Source organism: Sminthopsis crassicaudata, chromosome 4 (genome assembly GCF_048593235.1).
Source record: "Sminthopsis crassicaudata isolate SCR6 chromosome 4, ASM4859323v1, whole genome shotgun sequence".
Taxonomy (NCBI): Eukaryota; Metazoa; Chordata; class Mammalia; order Dasyuromorphia; family Dasyuridae; genus Sminthopsis; species Sminthopsis crassicaudata.
The window spans coordinates 441,111,315-441,124,651 of record NC_133620.1 but is presented as its reverse complement, the minus strand read 5'-3'; the positions used below and the strand labels follow the sequence as shown (position 1 = coordinate 441,124,651).

At 38.1% G+C, this 13,337-nt stretch overlaps 2 non-coding genes across 2 annotated transcripts; one reads left to right on the top strand and one right to left on the bottom strand.

The window, feature by feature from the left end:
* The first annotated feature begins 8,425 nt into the window (after window positions 1-8,425).
* TRNAK-CUU (transfer RNA lysine (anticodon CUU)) lies at window positions 8,426-8,499 on the top strand. Its single transcript has one exon. It is a non-coding gene; the product is annotated as a tRNA-Lys (tRNA).
* A 2,083-nt stretch (window positions 8,500-10,582) lies between these two features.
* Window positions 10,583-10,655, bottom strand: TRNAV-CAC (transfer RNA valine (anticodon CAC)). Its single transcript has one exon. It is a non-coding gene; the product is annotated as a tRNA-Val (tRNA).
* Window positions 10,656-13,337: the final 2,682 nt, after the last annotated feature.

Below are 13,337 nucleotides of genomic sequence, written 5' to 3'. Positions count from 1 at the left end.
TAATTCATTTTGATAGAATTGTGAACTGATATAACCATTTGGAAGAGCTATCTGGAATTTTGACTAAAGAATTATTAAACACTTATTTTTAATTATAACAATTATTATTAAATTATTAACACTTACTATGTGACCCTGGGCAAATCACTTAACCCCAATTTCATTAGGAGAAAAAAAAAAAGAAAAAAAAATTGCCAATACAATTTGATCCAACAATACCACTACTGAGGGAAAATTAAGAAATTAACAATAAATTTTTTTTTTGCTTTTATCTGCATTCAGACTCCATGAGTTCTTTCTCTAAAGGTGGACATATATATTTAATCATAAGTCCTTTAGAATTGTCTTGGATCATTGCATTGATGAAAATAGTTGTCATTTGTAGATGACTGTCACACAACATTGCTGTTACTCTGTAAATTCTTCTCCTAGTTCTGCTCATTTTACAACAGTTCATGTTAAGTTTTTCCAGGCTTTTCTGAAAGCATCCTACTCATCATTTCTTATAGCACAATAATATTCCATCTCAATTATATACCATAACTTATTCAACCATTTCCCAATTGTTGGGTATCCCCTCCATTTATAATTCTTTGCCACCACAACAAGAGCCACTATAAATATTTTTGTACAAATAGGTCCTTTTTGGGTTCTTTTTTTTTTTTAAGTCTCTTTGGGATACAGACCTCATAATGGTATTACAGGGTCAAAGGGAATGCATAATTTTATAGTCCTGTGGGCATAGTTCCAACAGGTTCAATCAGTTTACAACTCCACCAATGCTTTAGTGTCCCAGTTTCCCCACATCTTCATTTTCCCTTTTTGTCATATTAATCAATGTGATAGGTATCAACTACCTCAAAGTTGTTTTAATTTGTATTTCTCCAATCAACAGTGATTTAGAGTATTTTTATATGACTATTAATAGCTTTGATTTCTTCATCTGAATATTACCTATTCATATCTTTTGACTGTTTATCACTTGGGGAATGACTTATTTTCTTATAAATTTGACTCAGTACTCTATATAGATTTGAGAAATGAGGTCATTATCAGAGAAATTGTTGTAAGACTTTTTCCACATAAGTTTGGAAATGACTATTACTACTATGTTATGTATTTCCCTCCATCCTATTTTCCCCCATTTATCCTCTCTTCCTCTCTCTTCTCTCTTCTCTCTTTATCGTCCCCCTACCTGTCTCTACTTCTCCTTTGACAATCCCTCTTCAAAAGTGTTTTGCTTCTAACTACCACATCCCCTAATCCTCCCTCCCTCCCTTCTATCAGGTCACCCTTGAATTTCCCATCCTCTTCCTCTCCTACTTTCTTTGAGATAAAATAGATTTCTATACATAACTGAGAGTTGATATTATTCCCTCTTTAAACCAATTCTGATAAGGTTCATTCTTCTATTTTTTTTTTTTTTCTTTTTCTGAGGCTGGGGTTAAGTGACTTGCCAAGGGTCACACAGCTAGGAAGTGTTAAGTGTCTAAGACCAGATTTGAACTTGGGTCCTCCTGAATTCAGCGCTGGTGCTCTATCCACTGTGCCACCTAGCTGCCCCCACCATCTTCTATTTAAAAAAAAAAAAAAAAAAAAAAAGTTCTCATCACTTTATATTCTTTCCCCCTTACCCCAGGGAATCCCTCTTTCTCACTTCTTAATTTTATTGCTTTTTAGCTAACATACCATCATTGTCATCTTGCTTTCTCACCCTTTATTTTTTATAACATCTCTAATAATCAACTCATATCAGTATTCTCTTTCTATAAATACTCCTTCAAACTTCCCTAATAATGATTATCTTAAGAGTTGTAAATACCATCTTCCTATGTGAGTGGTTTAACTTTACTGAATACCTTATGATTTCTCTTTCCTGCTTACCTTTTTATGCTTTTCTCAAGTCTTGTATTTGAAAGTCAAATTTTCTATTTAGCTCTTCTTCAGGAATGCTTGGAAATCCTCTATTTCATTAAATATCCATACTCAGTTTTGCTGGATAGAACTTGCAACCAAGAATCTCCAAACTCTATTATCATCCAGAATTTCATATTCCAAACCCTCCAGTCCTTTAATATGTGTTTGTTGAGTCATTTCAGTCATTTCAGATTCTTTGTGACTCCGTTTGGGATTTTCTTTAAAAAGATATTGGAGTAGTTTGCAGTTTTCTCCAGCTCATTTTACATATGGTAAAACTGAGGTCAATAGGGTTAAGTGATTTGCCCAGGGTCACATATATGAGAAGTGTCTGGATTTGAACTTAGGTTTTCCTGAGCCATCTAGCTGCCTTGATCCTCTAATGTAGAAGCTGCTAAATCTTGTGTGATGCTCCCCTCTTTTCACCCCCACCCTCTACCAGCAAGGAGTTCTCTTTAATCTTCTTCTGATCAGTTATCCAATTCCCTTATCATCCATGGGCTATTTCAGACATCTCCACAACCTGCTACTGGCTTGCTGGGGTGTACCCGTATCTGGCTAGGCCCATATTTCTCAGATATGCCTTTTCTTTTTATCAACCTTCTAAGTTTTCTTGGGCTGGAAAATTGTTTCACTTCACTCTTTTGTTGGTTCTACTATTCCAGAATTCATTTTAAAAATCATTTGGAGGGGAATTTGACAGAGTGCAGGAGAGTATTCCTTTATCCCTTGGCTTCATCCTCCAGTCCCTGCTCTCATAATACTCACAGCTTAATGAAGAAGACAGCATTCAAACAACTATATACAAATAGACTATAAACGAGCTAAATTTGAAAGGGCAAAGGGCAAAATACAGTGCCTGCTCTCAAAATTGTGTTCTATTGAGATAATATAATAAGCAAACAACTATGTATAAAAAGGATAAAATATAAACAGGATAATTAGAAATAATCTTGGAAGTCAATAAGATTAAGGAGAAAAATCTTTTTTTTTATTAATTTTATAATTATAACATTTTTTACAACATTATCCCTTGTACTCCCTTCTGTTCCTCCTCCCCTAGATGGCAGGCATTCCCATACATATTAAACATGTTATAGTATATCCCAGGTACAATATATATGTGCAGAACCGAATTTTGTTGTTGTTGTTGCAAAGGAAGAATTGGATTCGGAAGGTAAAAATAACCTGGGGAGAAAAACAAAAAAAGCTAACAGTTTACACTCATTTCCCAGTGTTCCTTTTCTGGGTATAGCTGATTCTGTCCATCATTGATCAATTAGAATTGGATTAGCTCTTCTCTATGTTGAAGATATCCACTTTAAGGAGAAAATCTTAATAGTAGAAACAAACACCTACTTAGCAAATAGGTATGGAATTTCACTGCTGAATGTCCTTTCTCTTTCTCAGTATACTTGTAGGGAAAGTTGGTTCTATGCTAAATTGGAGTACTCACAGGAAAGACGGGATTGTTTGTGCTGCAAAGATGGACTACACTGAGGACAAATTAACCAGAGTTTGGGGGTCAAGAAAGTCTTCCTTTGAACTCAATGATTTCTCTCATCATGCTCTTACCTAGTAGGGTAATAATTCCTTCAAGACTTCAAAAGGAATAGAAACCCTTAGTATAGAATCTGCAGGAGTTTCTCCAGTTCTGCTCCTTTGGATGAGTTGTAAAGGAGTTTCGTTTTCCAAGAGGCAAATGACGGTACAGAGAAGTATACAGACATTTCTCATCTTATCCAAATGTACCATTCAGTAGACCTCTATGTAAATGGATTTTTATGTAATGCAAATAGGAAAGAGAGGGAGGGAGACTAGATGAGGGGCCTGTGCCCTAGAAGCAGGGGGTTAGTCACATGGTTTAAGGACATGTATGGGCCAAAAGCATTGAAACAAGACCAGGAAGAACATGCAGCAAAACTAGCCATAAGCAGTCGTGGTCCAAACCAAAGGAAAAACATGGTGCACTGAAACGAGAAAACAAGAGATCTTGCTCCTATTTAGGGTTATTGAGGCAGGATATTGGTGTTTGTTCAAAGATATTAGATGCTAATTGACCTCTAAAATTGCAAAAGGAAGTTAACTTAGTCTTTGTGTAGAAAGAATATTCAGCAAGGATGTAAGATGTTGCTTTAGTAGATGCAGTCCACCTTGTTTCCATACAAATATTCTGATTCAGATGTGATGTGACTTTTGTGTCTTTGGTACAATTTTCAAGACTGAAGTGTCTTGATTCTGCAAATTTAAACCTCTCATATATTTTTAAGTGAGCAGAAAGATGCATTTCTGTCAACAGAGATCACCAGAAAGCTGTATAAATGGAAATGTGACTTGCCTCTTTAACCAGTGAAGTCTGGAAGACATCTTCATTGCATTTTAGAAAACGAATCAGCCTAATCTACCTGGAGGAATGGAACCCTAATAGATATAGATCCAACTACAGATATGAAATTATGAGTTGCCTATTCAGAGTTTGGAAAAGAAGTATAAAGAATTTACAGTTGTTTAACAGATAGGAAGAAGTTCCTCCAATTATTTGATGAAATTGTAGCATTACTAACTACTAGTTGTCTGAAAGATCAGCCTTGTATAGCCTTTAAAAATCCAGCTATCTGTGCAGGCAGAAACATTCTCTAAGGTTTCAGCCATTAGAGCTAGTCCTTAGGAACAATTGTGGAGAGGAGGAAATATTTCTCTTCAATGTTTCCATGGTAGCATCTGGTAGACTCAAGGGAGTAAATAAAAAGAATCAAGAGTCCTGGAAGTCATTAAGTACATCTCTACAGGGAGGCAGATTGAAGGAGCCCACCAAAATGACTTGTCCAGAAAAGATATCACACCAAAAAGGGAGAAGAATGAAGAGAAAAGGCATTGGAATTCTGCAAAATCAGAGGAATTAGTTAACCAGGGTACATGTGTCTCCTAAACGTGTGGCTCTATCAATACTATAGCATCCTATACATGTACACATTCTTCCTAATGATGAATATGTTTCTGTGGGAGAATACACTCCTCAGATTTATAGGGGAAATGTTTTGATATTAACATTCATGATATGTTGTTTTCAAATTGTCAGTGACTCTTTGAAAGGTTGAATCAAAGCCCCCTGAGCTATTGTATCACTTGCAGTATCAATCCTGGGTTGGATCACCAGAGAATAGATGCTGCCTTAGGTTCCCAGATTATTTCTGAAATTATTCTCTCAAAATGAAAAAAAGGTCTCTACCAGACTAGACAGACTTCTCATTATCTTAGCACATCCAGGAGGGGCGAAAGAAAGGGAAAAAATACACAATTATTGTACACAAATGTGAATACATAATGTGTAATCCTCTCTGGAACCATTTAGGTATCATTTCTATCATAACCATTTTCTCCATGTGCTAACTTTTCTGGATTAGTGTTTGTTAGGATTCTTGCAGATTTTGTTCTTTGGAGTCAGAATCTGGGCGACTGTCACCAGATTGCTTATTAGGGGTATGTAATAATAAGCCTGATGCTACTACTTCTCTTGGTTGATAAATTACATTTTGTCTACCTGTGTTAGTGACTGGGATACTAGTTCCACATTCTCCAGTTTCCCATATCAGTGTATGGATGAACACTACTCTGTAAGCACTCTCAGGAGGTGAAATGGTCAAGCCTACTGTTCCTGGAGGCAAAGAATCCATAGGCTGAATAGGAACAAATTTCACCTCTCCGGGGAATATCTCAGTAGTCTCTACTGCATACAACTCTATTTTTCCTAATTTCAATCCCTTTCTTCTGTCTTTCAGTTCAATAATCCCAAAATATCATCCATATAACATAACAATATTACTTTTGGAAATGCTTTTCTTACTGGAGCAAGAGCAGCAGCAATATACATTTGGCTTCACATTTTGGCACCCAAACCGGGACAGACACAATCCTGATTCCAGTGGAAAAACCTTGGATCCAGATTTCAGTGGAAAAGTCTCTTTGACCCAGAAATTTGGGTGAGTAAAACAAGGAAACTTTGTTAAAGAGTTAAAGTAGAATTTCAGTGAAATGGGGCAAAGTTTTAGAAAACAGCTTTCTGTTTCTGTTCAAGGAAAATGTTTAGAGAGCATTGTCAAGGTTATGAAAAGCCAAGGACTGATTATAATTTTGGAGATCACTGAACTTTTAGAAACTGTACAGTACAAATCTCCTTGGTTCTCCAAGGAAAAAGAATTGGATATAGATGAGTGGAAATTAGTAGGAGAGCAACTAAGAGAACACTAGAATTCCAAACCAAACTGATACACTTCATATATACAATTTAATTCAAGTAGCTTTAAAAAGTATTAGACTAAAGAAAAGGAAGAAAGAAGGGGGAGGAGGTGTCAACTAAATTATGAGAAAAGGAGGAAGAATCAGCTAAGAATTCACAGCAGGAGAAATTAAATCATTTCCAATCCCCTGAGTTACCTCTCTCAATTAACCCTTCATGGGTGGAGGGAAAAAGAGGAGGGGAAGAGGCAGAAACACAAACATAATCACCTGTGAAGCAGCCTATGACAAGATTAGAAAAAGCATTAGTTAAGGCAAAAAAGGATGTAAGTGAGGACAGGATGTAAGTGAGTTTATAGATGTATACCCTATTATTGAAGAGCTTGACTCTTCAGGTCAAAAACGGAGAAGATATACTCCTTTTGATTGATAAAATTAAGGATTTGAAAAAAGGTTGCACTATTTATGGGGCTACATCATCTTATGTTAAGATGTTACTAGATAGTTTGGCTTATGAAATCCTAATAATTGACCTCAGGTACTATTTCTTCTTTTTCTTATGATGGAATGCTTCCTTACTTACATAAGGCCTTTCCAGAGAATCATGGGAATTGGTAGAAGCCTCTTTCTCAGTTGTATCCTTTGGGATGTAGGTTCCCCCCTTAACCTCAGCTGGGAGGAGAAAGAAAATAAAGCCAGAGTGAGGAAGAATTTGAAAAAAATGCATTTGGTAAGGAACTGGAAGAAACTGTTAACCCCATCAAAAAAAAAAAAAAAAAAAAAAAAAGGTGGAAATTTTCTTCTGCCAATAGAGTCAGTTTGCTGAGGTTGAGATGATTCTATTTTGAGGGGAGAGGAGGGATGAAGACAAGACTTCCTTGGTGAAAAGCTGATAGACACTTCACTGTGAGTAAAAGAGGAAAGAGAGAGAAGGGGAGGAGCATCAATGTAAATGGCAGCAAATGTCTGTTTAACTGAAAACCTTGTCATTTCTTGAAAAATTAAAGTACAAATTAGTGTGGATTGTATATTCCAAATGTCAAAGCAAAATAGTAAAAGATAACATTTCTTATAGTAGATCCATGTTTCAGTGGCCAACCCCTAGAACTTGAAAGCCAGTGGTCCTAATTCTCACTGGAACCATTTAAGTATCATTTCTACCATAATCATTTTCTCTATGTGCTAAACTTTCTTATTTACATTTTCAACCACCACAGGTCAATGGCTAAAGAGAAGAATTTTCCATGGTGATTATTATTGAGCCTGGAAACAGCAGAAAAAGGGGGTTCTGAAAGACAAGGATGGGATAGAGGGATTTGGCGACTTCAGAAGCAAAAATAGTGGAGAGAAGAGGGCTGTGAAAGAAGATTGATTATTTGTAGCTGAACTTCTCAGGTGACTGGAGATGCAAGATCAGCAGGGGATTTCACTGGGATCCTGGCAGCTTGCAGGATTACCTCCATGCCCCTCTGGGGATTGGTGCCCTGATAAAATCCATAGATCATCTCACCTTAGTCACAGAACTACACAATGTAATGTTCTTATCCAGGGACTAAGGAGATGATAGGAACTGAATCACATCAATCTTGGCTTTTCTGGGTTCTTTTAGAAAAACCCAGGAGACAAAAGGATGTTGCCGATTAGTGGAACTGGAGAAGTTGCTTTTATTTTGTATCCAAAGCCCCAAGAAAACATAATTTCAAGGAAGAATTGATGTTCATGTTGTCCCAAACTTTGGGAAGTCCGGAACATATTCTCTCTTCCGTTGTTTCCTTCAGTATAGTTCCGATTTCTTGTGAGCAGGAGCCCGATCCTAAGGGAGCCTTTCTGACCCTCTGTGCCAACTCCCCCACCACCTTTTGCATTTCCTGACTTGTCACTAGTCACACTTTACCAAAACAGTTACCTTTTTTGCACCTACTCACCTACTACCGAATACCGATAAAGTAGCTTGGGATCACGGAAGACTAATGCAGCTCCTGAGCAAGCTCCAATCAGACTTAAAATGGGAAGGTGAAAAATCCCTAAATGTTGTTTTTTGGGAACAAATGAGGTCTTACGTGGACTGGGCGTTGGAGATCTGTTGTTTCTTGGCCTTTCAATAGTCTTTCTTTGCCTCTTCCCTCTTAATCTTTTCCTACCCAACCTTCTTGTGACACAGAGCCCAAAGTGAAAATTCATTGGGAAACTGAAGATAAATGTATTTCACTTCCTGGACTCTAACACTAATATTTCTTTTGGAATACATGAAGGAAACCCTACACAGGGCGTCGCCCGGCTAGCTCAGTCGGTAGAGCATGAGACTCTTAATCTCAGGGGTCGTGGGTTCGAGCCCCACGTTGGGCGAAGATTTTTAACTTCTTGCCTTATTTTCTGTGAACTTGCTGGGTTCAGTTAATATAATAAACGTTAATAAATTGCCTACCTAGAAATCTGACAGTTCCAGTGAAGCAACTTCTTTCACTTCTTCCTTTCTTCTTTCCCTCCTACCTCTTTCCTTTCTCTTACCCCTCTGTTCATATAAGAAATCCTGCCTTTTCCTGCTGGTCCTCTGTTCAAAGAAATAGAAATTTTGATCGCTGAAACCTCGCAAGATTTCTTGGGGTTTAGGAATTAGATTTGTTGTTTGTGGCAGCCCTTTTCATAGTGGCAAGAAACTGGAAACTGAGTGGGTGCCCATCAGTTGGGGAATGGCTGAATAAGTTATGGTATGAATGCTATGGAATATTACTGTAATGCAAGAAACTATCAGGAGGAGGATTTTAGAGAGGCCTGGAGAGACTTACATGAACTGATGCTAAGGGAAGTGAGCAGAACCAGGAGGTCATTGTACACAGCAACATCAATATTGTATGACGATCAATTCTGATGAACTGGCTCTTCTCAACAATGACATAGTTGATGCCAGTTCCAATGATCTTGTGATGAAAAGAGTCATCTACACCCAGAGAGTGGGAACTGAATGTGGATCACAACATAATATTCTCACTTTTGGTTGTTGTTCGCTTGCATTTTGTTTTCTTGTTTACTTTCTTGTTTTGATCTGATTTCTCTTATGCAGCAAGAGAATTGTAGAAATATTTATACACAATTGGATTTAACATATATTTTAACATGTTTAACATATATTGAATTACTTGCCACCTAGGACAGGAGGTGGAAAGAAGGAGAAAACACAAGGCTATGCAAGAGTCACTGTTGTCAAATTATCCGTGCATATGTTTTGAAAATAAAAAAGCTTTATTTAAGAATAAAATAATTAAAATTAAAATTTTTGTAGAAAGGAATTTAGATTTATATTATAAAGGATCTTGCCTCTGGCTCTCATTAATTGGCCAACAATAAGTCCTAATCCAAGCCTCATTTGATCATTATTTAGGCTCAGATTTCTGTTTCGGCCAGAATCCCTAAGGGTCTTCCCTTCTCAGATTGAATTTTTTTTTTTTTTTTTTTTTTTAAGTAGGAAAGAAACCATTTCCTTGCTTTATACTTACTTAGTCTTAGTCACTGAACGGGAGTTGCCTAAGACAAACTGAGACCTGGAAAAGACCTTAGCTAAAAAAGGTCCAGGTCCCTCTGCATCCAGAGCCATCTCGAGTCATCCTGATCCCAAGTGGTCCCGGAGAGAAAGTGAGACAGCTCTTCCACACCTCCACCCAATTCACTTGTGTGTCATGGCATCACTCCCTGATGCTTTGATCCTTTTCGAGGACGAAGGACCAATCACAGTGACAAACTCAAATAACTGGACTAAGCTTCCCAAAGATTGATAAAGTGTGCAGAAAGATTGCACGTCAGACTGTAACCAAATTGCTTCTATCAAGAAAAGATTATCACCATAAAAACAAAACAACTAAAACAACAAACAAACAAAACCTATAGCCTCAAGCAATTTCTTCTCTTTTTCTCTGTATCTTCCAGGAACTGAACTGGAATAGAAAGTAGCTACTACTCAGAGCCCCTCCGGGGACAAGCATAAGAGAAAGAAATCTGCACTAAGAACATCTTTTTTTTCTTTTTCTTTGTTGAGTTTTCTATGAACCGCTAGGGAACTGACACATGGAACTGAAAAGGGAACGGTCCTCCTCTGGGATTTTTATACCTGGGTCACTGAGGCCAAAGAAAGGCGGGGAAGGTCTGGCGGGAAAGAGGGGCTTTTATTACTTTGATGTGGATGGGGCCGAACTCGGCCCTCGGACACATATCGCTAGAGGGTGCTCGCTTACTTCTCACTACCACGTCTCCAGAGGCCGGCGTGGGTGTCCTGGAAGTTACCCGCCGCGAGGAAAACACAGCAAAGTACACAGAAATATAACACAGAACCTCAAGAGCTCATTACGTGACGTAACCCTTCCTATATGGTTTATCCCACTTTCCCTAACAAATAATTGACAAGAATTTCAAAACCGAAAAAAAATTAGAGGGACCATGTTTCCGCCCGGTTTCGAACCGGGGACCTTTCGCGTGTGAGGCGAACGTGATAACCACTACACTACGGAAACTACCGCGGGAACTGCGTCTCCATTCTTCACAGCTGAAATTTGTTGCCCGCTTTCGGTTTGTTTTCAGAGATAGTTATGGTGCATTTCTTTGGAATTGTAAATGCAATCCGTACCTGAATCGCCCCACAAGCCTTCGGATGTTTGTCCTCCCGACTCTCCGCCAGTCGGGCAGCTGCTTTCCTTCCCCAGCGGTTTCACCTGAAGCTTCCCACGCCGGCAATCTCCAGCATACGTTTATTTCTCAGACCACTACTGGGTCCTACATGTTTACATTCCCTTTCTGATACAAGAGAAGGCTGGATGAAAGGCCTACGTCAGTTCAATACTAATTTATGCTACTACATATATCTCCACGAGAACTGGATAATGCAGCCTGTTGACAGGGATTTCTCTAGTGGAGAAGACAGAGTTGCTGGTTCCCAATTCATTGACAATACTCTCTCCCAAATCTATCTAAAATCTGAAAATGGTGTCATAGAACATATTTAAGGAATGGTTGAAAATGTACAGTAGTAATTAATTCCCACTCCAAAATGGACAGTTATAGATTATGAGGAGATACATTTTCAAAGAAGATAACAGTTTCCCTCAAAATCAGTCACTAATATTTATTAAGCTTCTATTATGTCCTATTCACAAAATGTTCTAAATCACTATTGATTAAATAAATACAAATTAAAACAACTCTGAGGTACCACCTGACATCTCCCAGATTGGCTAGGATGACAGGAAAAGATAATGATAAATGTTGGAAGGGATGTGGGAAAACTGGGACACTAATGCATTGTTGGTGGAGTTGTGAAAAGATCCAACCATTCTTGGAGAACAATCTGGAACTGTTAGGATTACAAGGCGAGAACTCAGGTTGTCTGGACAATTACAAGGTGAGAACTCTGGTTGACTTGACAGTTCTCTGGCTCAGACCTTTGGTTCCGGCCTTTAAAGGGAGTTTACACCTTAGGAATTTTAAGAGGAGCAAGTTTATTGGTGGATGTATTTCCCCACGCCCCATTGCGTTCTCACATGCCTATTCTCTGCGAGGATAAAAGAAGGACAGCATTGAAGCTGAGAGAATCGACTCTGGGATAGAGTTTTGATGCCAGGCAGGCTGAAAGGAGACCAGTCTGATTTGAGGAAGGACAAGAGTTGGAGGAGATTCAGAGCTCCCAAGAAAGCTGAGCACAGAGGAAAAGATTTTACAGATCTTTTATAGCCCAAAGGGCTATAAAACTGTGCATACCCTTTGACCCAGAAATGCTATTGCTGGGTCTGTATCTCGAGGAAATAAAAAAGAAGGGAAAGGACCCACATGTGCAAAAATGTTCTAAGAGAGCCATCTAAGGTAGACTGATTACCCTCCTTTTACTCTCCATGGCCACTGTTTCACTCTATTCGGTAATTAATGAACTAGTACAGCAAATAGAGTATAGAATCCAAAGAGTGGAAAGAGCCTTACACATTAGTTCATCCAAACCCCTCATTTTAAGAGATAAAAATGGAACCCAGAGATGATGTTTTTGACTGGAAGTTAAAAGAAAATAATCAAAACAGAGAAGGATCTAACAACTAGGTCATATTAGGAAGTGTTGAAGGGACTGGACATGTCTACTCCGGAGTAAAGAACATTAACCAGAAACATGAGGGATGTACTTAAATGCATGAATTCTTGTCTCTCTTCTCAATCATAAATGTGTGTGTACATAGAGAGAGACAGACAGATATAGAGACAGGGAGAGACAGAGCAGGAAAAAGAGGGGAAGGAGGGAGATTCAAATGGGGAAAGAAGAGAGAAAGAGGAGAGAGGATGAAGAGAAGAAATAGAAGAAAAAGAAAGAAGGAAAATGAGAGAGGGAGAAGAAGAAAAGGAGAGAGCTAAGTACAATGGTGGACACACACAAAAAGATATTCTTGCACTCAAGCAGCTTATAATATAATAAGAAAAATATATATTCAGTAAATATTAAAATATCACATGGCAACAGGCACAACTACCATAGAAATGAAATGAAGGATCAGAATAACCTTTATATATGAATGGCATTTGAGTTAGGCTTTAAAGGAGGTCTAATACCCACCACATCTAAAAGAGAACTCAATAACTTTTATCCCCTAAACCCACACTTCTTTAAAAATTCACCCTTTCTGAGGGCAACTTCCATAGTTCATAGAATTTTAAAGTTGGAAGAAACCCTAGCAAGTAGCCAGCTACTTTACCTCCTTCACAAAAAGGGATTGCTACTGTAGCATACCAGAAAAATGATCATCTAGCCTCTGCTGGAAGATTTTCAAAGGGAAGTTGTGTTTACTTTTAGATAGGTACAACTATTAGGAATATTAGGAATATTCCAACCACTCTGGAGAGCAATCTGGAATGTAGAAAGAGCTATAAAACTGTGTATACTCTTTAACCCAGCAGGTCTGTATCCCAAGGAAATCATAAAGGAGGGAAGAGGGCCCATATGTGCAAAGATGTTTGTAGCACCTCTTTTTGTAGTGGCAAAGAATTGGAAAAGGAATGAATACCCATCTATTGGGAAATGGCTAAACAAGTTGTGGTACATGAATGGAATATTATTTCTATTTTTAAAAAGTATAAATAAGCTGCTTATAGAAAGGCCTGTAAAGATTTACATGAACTAATGCTGAGTTAAACAAGCAGAAGCAGGAATGCACTGTACACAA